Source organism: Haliotis asinina, chromosome 5 (assembly GCF_037392515.1).
Source record: "Haliotis asinina isolate JCU_RB_2024 chromosome 5, JCU_Hal_asi_v2, whole genome shotgun sequence".
Classification (NCBI taxonomy): Eukaryota; Metazoa; Mollusca; class Gastropoda; order Lepetellida; family Haliotidae; genus Haliotis; species Haliotis asinina.
Genome location: NC_090284.1, coordinates 69,639,692 through 69,655,634, shown reverse-complemented (window position 1 = coordinate 69,655,634; position 15,943 = coordinate 69,639,692). Strand labels below are relative to the sequence as shown.

At 37.6% G+C, this 15,943-nt stretch overlaps 1 protein-coding gene across 2 annotated transcripts in view; it reads right to left on the bottom strand.

The window, feature by feature from the left end:
* Positions 1-11,688, bottom strand: part of LOC137285158 (FAD-dependent oxidoreductase domain-containing protein 2-like) — a 129,986-nt gene extending 118,298 nt beyond the window's left edge. The window contains exon 1 of one of the 2 annotated variants that reach the window (XM_067817388.1): positions 11,583-11,688. The gene's annotated coding sequence lies outside the window, so the exon portion shown is untranslated. The remainder of the gene's footprint in view (positions 1-11,582) is intronic. The other variant, XM_067817394.1, reaches the window with a different exon arrangement.
* Between the last annotated feature and the right edge of the window lie 4,255 nt (positions 11,689-15,943).

The window sequence follows — 15,943 nt, the reverse complement described above, 5'->3', positions numbered from 1 at the left end:
AGTGTCACTGACAGAATGGGATTGTGGTACAACATAGATGGGGATTATTGTACTTCATGTTACGAGTGTGTATTTTCTGTATATTTTGTTATTAATTAAGTAATAATTATTTTTGGGTCACAATGTTTAGTGTTTTGAATAATAATTATGATAGATCCCATTTCACATAATAATGGTCAGCGTTTTTAAGATTTTGGTAGCAGGCTGTCCAGAAATTATCTGCCCTTGGTTTTCTATTTGTTACTTCCAGGAGACTGCTAGAGATTTCTCCAGTGTTGGCGATGGTCATATGTGCCCGAACTGTCGGGAAATGACTGAGTATATATATATAGGCTAGTTGCCGTGTTGAGACAGGGACATTCACTGGAGCTCACATCATCAACAAATCCGTCAGCGCTTGAATCAACATTAGCCGCTGTCAGACCGCTTGCAGTGTTACATTCTGCATAACTGTTCCTTTCTTGCACTAAGAATTTGGTGAGTGTGCTGTATTATATTTTTGTGACCCACTGCCTTAGATTTTGTCTCACTTGTGTTGTATTTGAAATCAGTATTGTGAAATTGACTTGTGACTTCGTATAGATTGCTCTCTTGCTTAATAATACAGTATCTGAATGTTTCAGACTTGTCTTTGTTCTGTTTTGCTGATTCACAGGGGGTTTCTTACATCGTTTGTCACGGCAAATTCTTAAACGTAACAATCATAGATGGGAATTATTGTACATCATAGACGAGAATTATTGTACATCATAGATGGGAATTCTTGTGCACCACAGATGGGAATTACTTTACATCATAGATGGGAATTATTGTACATCATAGATGTGAGAATTACTGTACATCATAGATACTGATTACTGTACAGGAATGGGTATTGCCCTGATATTATGAAACAAGTGACAAAACTGTTCCTCCCCCAAAAAGAGCGTTATACATGAATTATTACATGGGTTTCCTCAAATAAGTATGAACAACATATGAGTGGTGAAAGCTGTTACATGCTCATTATTTCTTTATCTGTTTGAGCACTCCCTTGGAAAAATGCACTGATAACAACTGTCAAATATCACCAACACTATTTTGCTATGATGTTGTTCTTTTTGAGCTGACATTCCAACCCTTATATTAAAAAGAAATTTGAAAAAGGCTGTCCTGATGCTGTAAACAATACACTAGTGAGCATATGATTTCAGAAAGTCTAACATAAGCCAAACCAGTTTTATTTCTTGCTTAACGGATCTATAGAAATATTTTTCTAAAGAATTAAAAAAGAACACACTTTATTTTCCCCATTCAAGATATAAAATTCTAATGTTTTTATTGGCTAAAACTGTAAATGTACAAGAAATGTTTTGGGGATTGTTTTTTCCCCCATATACACTTAATAAATTGCCCAAAGTAAATCATTCTGAAGGAATATCACTTTGATTGGTGATTTTGTTTGCATTTTATTTTTCCCTCCTGCCTTTAGGTTTCTGAGGACAAAAATCCATAAAACAACAAATAAAACCGGTCAGGCCTTATGTTAGAATCCTTCAGGTAAAAGGACTTTAAGTATTACGATAAAATAGGATACATATTAGCAATTTACACAATAAGACACCCACATTTGTAAACTGAAGTTGATACACAAAGTGGGAGAAGCCGTATCTTGATTAATTTGATTCCATCCAACTTTAACAGCAAAGAATGAGCATCAGGACTCCATGAGGACAAGAAGTGCATGTGCTTCAGGCATCATAATTAACAGGCACCACAACATGCGACATGAGTAATTAACCCTGCAGCCATGGCACGCGCATTCAAGTCTAGAATGAGTTAGTTGACCTAAGAGAAGGTTGCAGTTGGATCAGGGCGTGGCTGCCTGATCTTTGTGACCACAAAGTGACGCAGGTGGGAGATATTATCAATGTCTGGACACAAAGAACCTTGGTGTGACAGTGGCACTGGTCCTCCTAAGTGTTACTGACCATTCATTATCTGTTGGTTTCAGATTCCAACTATAGAATCAAGCAGATATCCGTTTCTGATTATTTTCCAGCACTAAAAAGTCTTCTAATGAACTGAAGTGGACAAGTCTGCATCCTGTATACTGGTTCCAAGCTCAAGTATAATACGATTTCTTCTCGGCTTGCACAAAGCCCCCTTTTAATAAGGTCACTTCTTGATGTAAGCTTTAATGATGTTCAGGGTGCCTTTGAAATATATTCACACCAGTTTAACAAACAACTTCAGAGTCATCACTAAGATAGATTTTCCTACAATCACACTAAGGTGAGTGAGTGAGTGAGTGAGTGAGTAAGTTAAATTTTTTGCAAATCTCAGTATTCCAACTATATGGTAGTATGTAAATAATGAAGTCTGGACCAGACAAACCAGTGATCAACGGCATCAGCATTGATCTACTCAAATTGGGAACCAATGTATCAACCAAGACAGAACGCCTGACCATTCCATCCTGTTAGTTGCTTTTTATGACAAGCATCATCTCGAACAAGTTACTGAAGATCAGTTCTAACTAGATCCTTCTGCAAGGAGGTGAAGCTTCTGAAGCAGACACATGTATTTCCTCCCTTAGTCCTTGTTCATTTTAAAAGATTCTTCATCCCAGCTTCAAAGAATGTGCAGAACAGCAGAATTTTGGTCATACTTAAAGTACCTTAAGCTTTGCTGAGTCTAAAGATGATCATTGCCTACAGGGGCAGTGTAAAGTGCTCGGTTGCAGGCCAAGTTTTCATCATATTACGTGAAGGAGCTGAGAAAGTGGTCCCTGTCCTAAGTGCTTGGCTGCAGGCATATGCTACAGCTAAAATCAAGTGAACTAATACCAAAGTTCATGTTTGAACTTGTAGAAAACAGTATCGCTGGGTGGAAGTAGTTGTTGTTTTAGTGCTGGGTTGAGCTGCTTGTTGTTTTAGTGCTGGGTTGTGGTGCTTGTTGTTTTAGTGCTGGGTTGTGGTGCTTGTTGTTTTAGTGCTGGGTTGTGGTGCTTGTGGTTTCAGTGCCGGGTTGTGGTGCTTGTTGTTTTAGTTCCGGGTTCTGGTACTTGTTGTTTCAGTGCTGGGTTGTGGTGCTTGTTATTTTAGTGCTGGGTTGTGGTGCTTGTTGTTTTAGTGCTGGGTTGTGGTGCTTGTTGTTTTAGTGCTGGGTTGTGGTGCTTGTTGTTTTAGTACTGGGCGGAGGTAGTTGTTGTTTTAGTGCTGGGTGGAGGTAATAGTTGTTTTAGTTCCGGGTGGAGGTAGTTGTTGTTTCAGTGCCGGGTTGTGGTGCTTGTTGTTTTAGTGCTGGGTTGTGGTGCTTGTTGTTTTAGTGCTGGGTTGTGGTGCTTGTTGTTTTAGTGCTGGGTTGTGGTGCTTGTTGTTTTAGTGCTGGGCGGAGGTAGTTGTTGTTTTAGTGCTGGGTGGAGGTGCTTGTTGTTTTAGTGCTGGGCGGAGGTAGGTGTTGTTTTAGTGCTGGGTGGAGGTAATTTGTCTGTAGGTGTGGTTGCGTAAATGAGCGAGTTAGTTTTACAGCGAAGCTAGCAATATCCCAGCTATATGGTGTCAGTCTGTAAATAATCAAGTCTTGAATAGAGTGTTAGGATGGTGGCAGTGTTCCCAATGATGCTGTTAATGTTTGGGTTGGGGAGATACCAGGAAGGTTATGGTTCACAAATTGAGGTTTGAACAAAAAATAATACATTAATGGCAGAATATTTTTCTGTAACATATTTTTCTTTTCCCAACAGGATTAATTACACAGTATTTTAACAACAAAATAATAGTGATGAGGTGATCATTCTCTGAATGTGACATTTACATGATCTACTGCTTTTCTTCAGGACACGAGGCTAGTCACATGATCACAAAGGCGTTTTTATGCATATGAGCAACTCATTTGACATTTATGTTTTTCCTGAGACTGTTCGGTTGAAATGACATACACTGACAGACTACTCCCACTATGATGGGAAGCCCCAGGGAATTTCCCAGCACAAATGAAATACAGACCCATTGTAGCATCAAAATCATGAACTAACCTGGCTTTTTGCATATACTGGAAATTTCAGTGTGTTTGACTGAATGCTTGTGATGCAATATCTATGCTACAGATTGAGACAGTAAACAAAATAAAGAAATGAACACCTGAAGAAATTGTCTCCAAGAAAACCTACAAGAGACAATAGTTTAGAATGTCTATGACAGTTAGACATAACTCAAGCCACTGTTTGTCACTGACTGCACAGGCATGAACAGCTTCTATCACCCCTTGACATGGACTTCAGTATTTAATCTAAATGTCATGTAATATAAATTTACCATTTATATCTGTATTTAGCTTGCATCAAACAATATTCCAACATGAGACGATGTCAACAAGCGCAGATTACTGACAAAGTCAAGGACTCCGCAAAATGAAGGGAGGCAACTCATTCATGTAAAAGCAGTAATATGCTGCACAAATGAAACTGAATTTGCTTTTCTGAATTTGCTGTCTAACCAGCACCATTTTAATTAATGCAATCACTGAATGCCAGTTTGCAATTGGTAACCATCAAATGGGGTTTTGGACAAGGAATGAGAGTTTTGATTGGATCACAAATACCTTAAATACCAAAACTTGCACCTTGCAAATGAGTACATAATTATGTTCTTGAGTAGACAGCAAGTATGTGATGCATGCATGCATGCACACACACTCACCTTAGTAGGGAGCAGTGGGGAAATATTTAGCACCCACTGATTGTAACATACCCAGCAGATATTGACTAAAAGACTGTAACATATTATTTACCTAAAATTTAAACAATACCTTCATTTTAGCATTCCCTGTTGAAGCATCTCTCACATTCCAGTGTTTAAAACTCCCAAACTTTCTAGCCAGACAGCAATAAAAAACAAAACAAAATCAATACTTTACTGTTTGTAGGCAGTGCAATGAACTATATAGCATTAACAGGCAATGCAGGTTTAGGTAAACTGAAAGTACACATCTTGTGATTGGTCATCATAACATGAACTTTCTAATCCTAAATAGTTTAATGTGATTAACATAAAACCTTAAACACCTCAAAGCCATGACAAAAGAACCTGTCTGATATTATGAAATACTTACCGTCAGGGGTAAAAAATATCTACCAGACCACCGGACAGGCCACTTTTTGAAATCTGACCATCTGACATGAAAGCAGACCATTTCAGATGATCGGGCAAGAATTTTTAAACTGTCTTTAACTATAACCTATAGATCTCACACACAATGGTAAAAGAAGTTTGTAGGACATCAAGTTCAAAGGTTTGTATTTAAATGTACAACGAAAAATGCTGTTGACATATCTGTCATGAAGAGGATTATGTAATGTTTTAATAAAGTTTCAGTATGGAAGTGTCACATGAGAGGTGTCAGCTGTGAAGGGCTGCTGACACTAATACTCATCAGTGTTGTCCTGAAACTTTGCACATCAAGCACATTTTATACTTCAACTTACAGATATTTCACACATTCCTAAGAATGGTCCTCACAATAATGGGGCAGTTCAACAATTCCAAATCAAATCTTGTCACAAATCCCTTGGCACCTTAATTCTAATGACTACAGATCAATCAAAGCTTTCAAACTATTTTTCATTGTGAAATAGATTCAGTGGCTATTTTATGTTGAGGCATTAATGTGAAATCACCCTGTCAGCGATTCAGGGTTCGTCCCCTTCCTTAACCTCTCACTGAAACACAGTAACCGTTCCATCCATTTCAACACATTACTGTCCTTCATCATGTCACACTGCTTCACACAATGATGGCTAAAAGACATAACACTTTGGCAGCATATTGTTTCATTCTCTCTCTTTTATCTGAAGAAATTAGAACTGATAACTGATTTAACATGAACTGAACAGTCACAACCTTCATGTTATTAAAAACATTTTTGATGAAACACCAATGTCACTGCCACAAAGTATATCTTTCCAATATTCCCACAATTTTAATTGTTTGATATATCTTTTGGGGGGTGGTTTAGCCCAATTGTTACAGCGTTCAGCAGTCACGTTGAAAACCTGGGTTCATTTCCCCTCATGGGCACAATGTGTGGAGCCCCTTTCTGGCATCCCCTGAGGTGATATTGCTGGAATATTGTTAAAAGCGGCGTAAAACTGAACTCACTCACATAGTTTCTGTAATCTACGTAGGCAGGTGTACAAGTCATTTCTGTTCATGGGACTAGCTGATCTAAATAAAAACACATGTACTGACTGCTTGTCACTGCTAAAAATAACTGAGCCTCATACCCGACACCATGATTTCTGTCCTTTGATTTTCAGTGCCAGTATGTATTACTATAAACATATGAAATCGTACTTTCATTAGATAGAAAAACAGACAGAAAAGCTCTACAGGACTCAGTCTATGAACTAAAGAGTGTGTTACAGACAATGTCTGCTTTTGAGGCAGCCACAGACTACTGAATAAGGGTCTCCGCTATAGAATAGCATTGGAATTTAGTGTTACGTAATGGATTAGATTGGCTGACCTTACAAAGCTCATACAATATTCTGCTGAAACCAGCTTTGGACATATCTTACCATGTGAAGATACAGAGACATCAGCGTGTTTGTTTTTGTGTTTAATGCCATGCACACGCCATGCTGGTGTGGACCTCCTTTTCCCTTGGAGGTAACTCTGGAGCTGGAGGAATTTGAGGGAATAAAGAAAAAATAGCTACAAACATGTATTGAAACTTGCATAAAAGGAATTGGTGGAAATTCAATCTGCTGAACAGATAATGGATTTGTTTCAGCCCTCAGTTATAGGTTTACCACAGCGACAGATGACCTTCTGGATTTGTTTTCACGGAGCAAGGTCTATCTGTGAACACAAATTGGCTAAAACCTATGGACAATTTACCGAGCCTTTTAATACAATCCGTAGATGCATACTTGATGTCAGATGACATTCTGGAGACCCTATTTAAACCTGTTTGTGTTTGTGGACAGGCTTATGGCAGCAAGCTGGCATACCACACAGTACCTGTCAAATATATTCCTTGTTGCCTGGTAAATAGTCCTTTAACCTACTTTGGTTGAAAAAAGCAAATATTGACAGATATCAATGGTCATGGATCATTTTATGAGCCACTGAGATTAAACTTCATTTGATCTGCCAGGGTATAAATAAATATTCAATACTATGCTCATATAGGGGAAAGGTATGATCCAATTTCGTAATGCGTGATGTTATGTTATTCAATGCGTAGTCCAAGGTCACCTTAGATGACGTGGATGGTAGAAGGCATGACAAAGAAACATGAAATACAAATTTGATTGAAACTTTGTGAGATGTGTTTTTCATAACAAAAGGTCACAAAAGAATACTCTTTCAAATCACTTTTCCACCATGAATAAAAAAAATAGCTGAAGAGTCGAAAGCTTATTTGCTCAATATGCAATCTTTTCACATACATGCATAAATGGCATTAAATGTTGTTTAAAAGTGTCTTGAAGTGCAGAACACATAGTCTCACTTGATACAGTGTACAAACTGTAGTGGTAAAACATGAATGGAATGATGAGTGCATTACAAGATATTTCATACTGCAGTCCCAAAGAATACAAAGTACAAAGTAAACTCCCATTTTATAGACTTTTATGCAATTCCATTTCATTTCCCCACAGGGCATGATGTGGCATCATGCATCAGGTCGTCTACTTACAATGACCTCTAAAACTTGTGAAGTCTACTATAGGCCAGTCAATTTCTGCAGTCAAGGCAGATGGTCTTTATACCTCTGACTTTCACAAAACACTGTGTTTCTTCAAATTGCTACTTGAGATGAAACTTTGTAAGAACAATCACAGCTATTGTAGTATCTCTCATAATTAAAGGTAGACAACAGCATCTTGTGGCTCCATCCATATTTTACAACCATGACGCAGGCATGCGGCAAGTTAAGCATCCCTATTTCTTAGATTGAGGCTCATGATGTCAGTTCCTGACTGTCTGCTCCAGACTCAGTTGTTAACAGACAGCCTTCAGCTGGGAAAGTTTTGTGTGGCATAAGACAAACACACAACAGAGTAAACACTGTGGTAGAAGGCAATGTTAATTTGAAATAGAAAAAAGGAAAGGGTGAATGACCAAATAAGAAAACAAAGACAGAAACTATAGACACTTTATGTGGAAAATTATTTTTTAACAGAATACATTTTGTAGTGACACTTGAAAACATTTGGTTGTTTCCTACCAAGATTTAGATTCAGAATACACAATGCTGTATAGAAAATGGTCAAACAAAGCAGTTGCTATTTTTGGGATGACACTTTCTTGAGAAAAGTAAATATTCTAGATTTAAAATAAAATACTAGAATCTGTACCTGACTGAGAAAGTGTAATTCCCCCCAAAACATATGTTAGCCTTAAATTATTGATGATTACATCACAACCCATATCATATGGATCCAACTAAATATATAATTAACAAGACAACAAAGATTGTAAGATATGTCTCGAAAACTTACAACTTCAAGACATATTTCATGTCTGAGCATGCCAAACTTACACTATCCTGACATCAACACAGCAGTTATTAACCTTGGTGTGTGGGGAATGGGGTGCATGATGTGATCAAATCTGAAGTGAGTGAGTTCAGTTTTACGCTACTTTTAGCAATATCCAAACAATATCACAGCAAGGGACACCAGAATGGGCTTAACTCTGAAACGACCTTCCTCAATATTGCTATAAAGAAGGCAATTATACCACCAGTTTCCATCTATGACTACAGATTTTGTTCTTTACTTCTGAAATGAAGTTACTGTTAATAACACACAAAACATCAATTTCCATAAGTTTCACTACAAAGTCTTCAAGACATATACTGGTATTTCGCCAATTCAAAGTAGCCTGTTACCTATTCTGTTTGCATTAGGCTACATCCACAGCTGTTTCACGTAGGAAGCCTTACAGCTTAATCACTAATCACCGTTAATCTGCAGTAAGTGTATTGAAATAAACATGCTAAATGAAAGCTGTTTCATTAAAAATAGAAATTACATCTCATTTCAGTACATAAAGTAATGATTACTCTGAAAGGAGTGAGCAAGTGATCTGGATTTTATGATACCTTTTGCAATATTCTAGCAATATCCTGGCAGGAGGCTTCGCATATTATATTCATGTGGAGTACCACATCCCGGACGTCAGAGGAGTGAGCAAACACTGTACCTATTGTACCTACCAACTACCCAACTCTGATATGAAAACAGTACTGATATATCAACACATCAGTATTATTATCACATAAACAAATTGTCACAAAGCAGTTTTCAAAGACCAAACTCTTCCAAACATAGCGGGAAGATCAATTTGTTCAAAAGAAATAAGAATGTATACTATTTTTTCGCCCAAACGGTATACAAATCACAAATCCCTGTGAAAATTCCTAGCCGAATATTGAAAGACTAAACAAATGTGCAACTTCAAGACAGGACAAAACTCATGTCGTGACAACAAGAAGTAAATGTGTGGATGGCCTCAAGTAAACAGTGTGCACCGCGACAAACACCAAACAAACATCTCACGGTACACCAAACAAACACTTCACAATACAACCCTATCAAAAAGGATTAGCCGTGTATGATCTCATTTTGGAAATACATGTCTCATTCATCCAATAAAAGTTACCAAGCTTGTGACATAAATATGCATTTGGCACCAGCACCAAGATGTAAATACTGTTGTAACTCCTGGACACATGATGGCAACATGCCTACCTGGCTCTCACAACAAACTGGCAATAGATTGACAATTCCATTCCAACAAAACGAGGAATTTAAAACATATAGCCCACAGACAATATTTAAGACAATCATTCTTAACAAGCTTAGCACATGGTTTCCCCTGGAGCAACATGAATCTTAGTAGAACACTTGGCATTGCTAAATTATTGCTCCTGTGCTATACCCTATTTGTGTAGGTATTCTCTGTTGAACTATCACATTATTCTTCATACATCATTGTTTTTTTCTACAAAATAGAATTGAAGACCATTGTTTTAGGCACAAATATGCATGCAAATAGAGATGAGTACTTCAAATGAATAAAGCGATTTTCTTTCTAACATGGTCATAGGAATAGTGAAATGCAACTGATTTGTCTCTTTCATTCTTTAAAGTATTTTAAAAGTACTATATTGAACACTACAATAGACTGTTTAATGACACTGACAAAATTAATAGAAAGATTACAGAAGTAATATGTCATAATAGAAATGTCTTCACTGATAACAGCTTCTGAATTCTACTAGAATCCACAGAAATGTACTTGGTAATTTCTGCCTCGTTTTGTAAGCTGAATTCATATATTGTCTGAAACATTTTACTTATACTAAAGAAATAACCAAATAAATTAACTATTTTCCACACTCATCTTGATTGAAAGTACCACACATATCTGCATAGAGGTCTGAAAGTTCCACATGTGATCATTAACTGAGATCATGTTTGGAATGTTTAAGGGAACAAAGATAAATAAAAGGATTGGATGATCAGACTCACTGACTCAGTTGACAGTGTCAGTGTACTCCAGTGTGTTAAACAACATTCAGTTAAGGAACACAGAATCTGTGACTTCATATTTAAGGAAGTTCATATGCATCTTTAATTAGAATATAATGCTGATAATAAAGACAAACCAAGTACTGAAACAAAACCAAATATACACATCATTACTGAATCTGTTTTCTTAGCAGAAAAGATTATGATTTCCATTTTTTTTTAAATTACAGTTAATCTGAGAAACTTATCACTCTGGGAATAAGATAATATTCTTATTATTTACATCTTACTATGTTTGGATTATTAAAACTATAAACTGGCTGGTAACTATGCATAATAACCACAAATATGAATAACAAACATTGATCGTGGCTATATTATCAACTTGGGCACAACAAATGTCAGTGTGAATGTCTGGAGACACATTATACACTTATAGATTCTACACTATCAAAGAGATTTGTCACATGACTCCATTGTATCTGGCGTGGGCTGAGGACGAAGGAGTTCCAATTCCCACCATCCTCTGGTATAGCTTAAGATTTGACAGTAGGACAACAACTGCATACAGGATTCAGTTTTCTTATAGAAAGAGCACCTGAACTCAAACTATTTAGGAAGCACTGACATTGAGAGCATTGCACACTGGGGGTTTCATTCATGATACATGATAAAACTTCTAAATATTTACATCCCTACCACAAACATCACCTAATCTGATCCCAGTTTGTACAATCGATTACCGATCGGTCCGCTTAACATTCATCACTGGTGTTTTGTCTGATTAGGTATAGTGATGATATTTACATCAAATCATGAGAGGGGAACTTGTCAGAATATATTCACACAAGACCAGAGATTTAAATCAATGTTCAAGTGTCATTCAACAACCGTGAAACGAAAAACAGATTATTCACTGTGACTAGTGTGAGTCCTTCACAACTGTCATGGGAAGCCCACCTCGGACCAGCTACTGAAGCTTTATCGGCAACAAGTCTCTCAAAATCGACTTCCCGATTGGCTGTGACCACAAAGCGGATATAAACGCACTTACCTGCCCGTACGTGACTGTCAGCTTGTTCAAGGTGTCTCTGATAGTGAGTGTCAAACCAACAGACAGCATGGTTCACCACGAGCACAGTGCCGGAAGTTTTTCTTTTACGTAAATGACGCCTGCGCAAAGCGATTGACCCTCGGAAAGGTCAAGGGTAATTCAGTCAGACACGCCCACTCCGCAGTCTCTTCTGAACTTTCCAGAACACTTGCAGGAATCGTTTTTAGGAATTTATACAGAGGGCAATTTGTGGGAAAAGGCAACATTTACATTTTAAACAATGTTTCTGAATAACACAATAATAACGCTAAAAGCCTTTCATTTTTGTGTTTTTTAAATTATACAACAAGGTATAAATATTAAATAGATTTTGATTGAACCATCTTGTTAGAATGTGTTCAGTCTCTTTCCAATAAGATGTCGTTTTGAACCTTTTACCAAGTATCTCCTTATATCCATATATATTACTCTCATATCTGGAGACCCGTGAAGGTCCCTGGGTAGAATAGGCCTTCAGCAACCCATGCTTTCCATGAAAGGCAACTATACTTGTGGTAAAAGGCGACTAACGGGATCGGGTGGTCAGGCTCGCTGACTTGGTTGACACATGTCATCGGTTCCCAATTGCGCAGATCGATGCTCATGTTGATGATCACTGGATTGTCTGGTCCAGACTGGATTATTAACAGACCGCCGCCATATAGCTGGAGTGAGTGAGTGAGTTTAGTTTTACGCCGCACTCAGCAATATTCCAGCTATATGGCGGCGGTCTGTATAATCGAGTCTGGACCAGGCAATCCAGTGATCAACAACATGAGCATTGATCTGTGCAACTGGGAACCGATAACATGTGTCAACCTAGTCAGCGAACCTGACCACCCGATCCCGTTAGTCGCCTCTTACGACAAGCATAGTCGCCTTTTGAGGCAAGCATGGGTTGCTGAAGGCATATTCTACCCAGGGACCCATATAGCTGAAATATTGCCGAGTGCGGCGTAAAACTAAACTCACTCACTCATATCTGGAGGTTACTGGAACATCAAAAACGTAAAATCGTATTTCGATGATACACTATTCCGAAACATAAGTGTGGTGGTAGTGGTGGTGATGATGATGATGATAATGACACTATTTCCTAAACATGAGGGGATGATAAACTATTACCTAAAGAAAACTGGATGATACACTATTTCCCAACCATCAGGAGAAAACACACTAATACCTAAACATGGGATAATGATACACTATTGTCTAAACATTGGTGAGTAATATACCGTTTCCTAAATATTCGGGGTGATACACTATTGCATAAACTTTAAGTGATAATGCATTATTCCATAAACCTTGGAGGATAATATATTAGTACCTAATCAGTAGGAAACAATACACCATTACCTAAACATTAGGAGATAATACACCTTAACTTGTCAGAATTCAGAACTCAGAACTCTTTATTCTTTAGAAACCGCCAAAGACAGTACATGAGATAAACGTATATACAGTTACATAACTTACAACACAGCTGCTTACGTGATAGTTAGATGTAAGATAGCAATAATATTTCATTTTAAATGCGTTAAATATATTATTCAGTACTTTAGAAAGGCCTTCAAGGTCACTTATGCTAGTAGTAAACAAGATCTTCTTAAGGATGGACAAATTTGAGAATTCTAGGTAATTCTAGGTCAAATGGACCGAAGCACGAAAAGGTCAAGATGTGCCAAGCCAAAAGTGACGATGGAAAAAAGTCAACCCGAAGTGACAGTGAAATGGGCCGTGAGAAAAAGTCAAAAGGGTCGTATTCCTAGTAATATGGCCCGGACAGAAGGAAAGGTTATAAAGGTTTTACATTATTTACTGAGAGATATAACGTTGAAATCTAATGTCATCATAACGTGAATAAAATGGTAACGGCATGGTAATAGGCAAGCATATAGCCACTTTTTTCACGTAATGGCAATACATCTACTTAATTAACAAAAGCCTCCATAATTAACAAAAATGAATAATGATAATTTACACGACTTAATTCGTTCCTGATCTACACAGTTTATTCGTTCATAATTTACATTACTTTATCCGTTCATAAAGTACACAAGTTCATGATTTACACATTGTTCATTCGTTCATAATTCACACTATAGTTCATTCAAACACACTTAGGGTATACAGTCTGGAACACTGCGTGAAGAAGCGCAGTTGAGGTAAGCTGTCCCTCTTTGTAAAGCCGCCAAGCAGCAAAGATATTCACACATCGTGTGAGCTTGCCATTATGGAGGAGCAGGGTGTGGAGTGGCAGGACACTAACTTCTTTATATGGAGGCTAGCTTGTACAGCCCCAGGTGTTGATCACATGTCCGCACAAATCATCCGGCGATACAAACCTAAAATTTTAAAAAATTGTTAATTATGACATATTATTTATCGCCTGGGTCCACCATATCGCTGGTGACATCCTCAGCTATTGACCTGGCAGACTTAAACAGGTCTTGTGCGGCATTCCTCTTCACCTATAACAACAAGGGTGATTGGTCTAATAAAGAATCAATTCGATACGTTAACATCTCCAATTGCCAATTAAGGAAGTTCAATTAACAATTTAACTACTTCTAATTAGGAATCAACCAAAAGGAACTATTACTCAGCTGAGCTCTTACTTGGATTGAAACAATTTTGCCTGCCTCTGGTGTGTGGTCAACAAAAACAAACATCCAATACGGATTAGTCATGACACTAAGTCAAGACACTTCACAATGAACACATTTGAGTCTCATGTTCAAATTCCACTAAAAATCACAACAACAAACCAAACACTATTTTACTATGTAATTTATTATAAATTTTTATTTTTCGGCCTTCCTGGTTTCATTTTGGCCCATTTGACTTTTAGCCTCGATCCTTCTGATTTTTTACCGCCCCTTTTGTCCTTCGGCCATTTTGACTACAATCCCAATACACTATTGATTAAACATTAGGAAATAGCACACCATTGAACAGACATTAGGGCAAAACACACTATTACCTAAATATTCTGGGATAATGGCATATTACATACACTTAAGGGATAATACACAACACAGATCACAAAACGTTATGGATGATCAACTTCAGATGAAAAAAGCATCAAAGAAAGCAACATGATGTTTCTGTGCGGCTTTGCTACCCCACCATTTATAACTCAACAATAAACATCTATCGATAGTTTTACCTTGATTTTGACAGTTCCCATGTGTTCATAGTATTTATTTTGTCCATTAACCGCATTCATCAATATCTGATAACCACGGTTTACAAACATATGTGGAAAAGGTGGCAGCGCGCCTTCTTGTGAGTGTCAGTATAATCTTGATTTGTGGCAACGTGTCTCCAGTCGGTTGTCTCCACCTCGCGGATACCAGTCCCCCGTAACACTACACCTTGTTAACGTATCCTCAGGTGGCTTGACGGATGGAAAAATCCTCGTGTGGGACGAAAATGAGAAAAAAATGTTTACATTAAGTCCACCTGTGCGTCTTCTATCGACATCTATGAATAATTCATATATAGTTTGCTAGAAATCATTACTTTTCGGTAATTGTACCAATGACCTTGGTTTGATGGCGTCAATAAACGCCTTAAGGGTCTCATTACAAGAAATATGATCCTAACAGTCGTGTGTTAAATTTCTTGAAGTACAGGACTTTCTTGAAGTTTAAGGAAATTGTGAAATAAAAAAAACGACCAAAAGAAAAATAACAGGTTGACATTTTTCAATGCCAGCACGACCTCTCTATAACAAATGGCCAGTGACAAAACAATCAGATTTATAGCACTTATTTTCTTTGAAAACAAAGAAATGCGTAATTGTACCATATCCTCCAAATGACTGTGATACATTTTGGTGACCCGTCGTTGCGTAAGAGATTATATAGTTATCAGCATTGATACATGAGGGGAGGAGTGAGTGAGTTTTGTTTTACACCGCACCCAGCAATTTTCCAATTATATGGCGGTGGTCTGTAAATAATCGAGCCTGGACCAGACAGTGGAGTGATCAACAGCATAAGCATCAGTCAAGTCAGCGAGTCTGACCACAGGATCCGTTAGTCGCCTCTTACGACAAACATGGCTTTTGAAGGCCAGTATTCTGAAAGAGATCTTCTTCTAACGCAAGACGAACAGGCAAAACTAACGGAAGATAAGTGTCCTCTTTTGTATGTAGTATTTCTATGACACAAGATAATACTAGTACCATATATATGTCTTGTACTTTTCTTCATTTTCTAATTATATCAGTTTGGTCATAAACGTGTTCATGTTCATAGACTACAAACGGATTCCTCAAAATATCCGACCCAACATTCATAACGTAAGGGTAAAAT